Here is an 828-nt window from a genome sequence, read left to right as displayed (position 1 = left end):
TATATATATAATATTAAGTATTATTTTACAATTTTTCACGCAAAAGGAGGTTTACTCTATCTCCCTTCGGGGAAAAATAAAACAATGAATTTATTTTTAAAACAGTATCAACTTGTGTTTATAAAGCAGCGAATTTTTGTTTTAAAGCAAAGAATTTGTTTTAAAGCAGAAAATTTGTTTTTCAAGCAAAGAATTTGTGTAACCTTCATGCTATTGATATAACAAATTTTCTAACCTAAATATTTGTCAATTTTAATAATTAATATCTTGGTTCGTGGGACTTTTTTGCCAGGTTCGTTTATTTTATGCAAAAACGCGTCGAATGAAACCAATTTTATCAAGATCGGTGAAGCCCCTAAATTCAACAATTATCAAAAATAATTTATGTTTTAAAGCAGAAAATCTGTAATTAAAGCAAAAGATATTTTTATTCTAGCCCATTTTTATTCTAGCTTCTGCACTTATATGTTCTCATATTCCTCTATGCCATCGATAATTTCCTAACCTAAAAAGAAGTAAGAAACTGTAACGATTAACATTTTAATTCATGAGGCAGAGCGATTTCACTTTTTTTCTGCCAGATTCTTTCGTTTTGTAAAAACGTGTCAAATAAGTCAATTTTATTGATTTTTGAAATATGGAGGTCGCAGTGCTGCTGTGACAATTTCCTAACATGAATTGTCATCAATTTGAACGATTAATATCTCTGTTCTCAGGACAGACTGACGCTTATTTCTGCCAGATTCTTTAGTTTCATGCAAAAACACGTTGAATGAGCTTAATTTTTGAGCGGTAGTAAATTGTATTTTATATATATATATATATATA

The 828-nt window shown here is 28.6% G+C and overlaps 1 pseudogene; it reads right to left on the bottom strand.

Moving 5' to 3' along the window:
* LOC108693750 overlaps window positions 1–828 on the bottom strand; it is a 6279-nt pseudogene that overhangs the window by 5064 nt on the left and 387 nt on the right.

The sequence above is a fragment of the Atta colombica genome, unplaced genomic scaffold (genome assembly GCF_001594045.1).
Source record: "Atta colombica isolate Treedump-2 unplaced genomic scaffold, Acol1.0 scaffold96, whole genome shotgun sequence".
NCBI classification, from domain to species: Eukaryota; Metazoa; Arthropoda; class Insecta; order Hymenoptera; family Formicidae; genus Atta; species Atta colombica.
The sequence above is the reverse complement of the archived record's forward strand: the minus strand, read 5'-3'. Positions and strand labels throughout refer to the sequence as shown.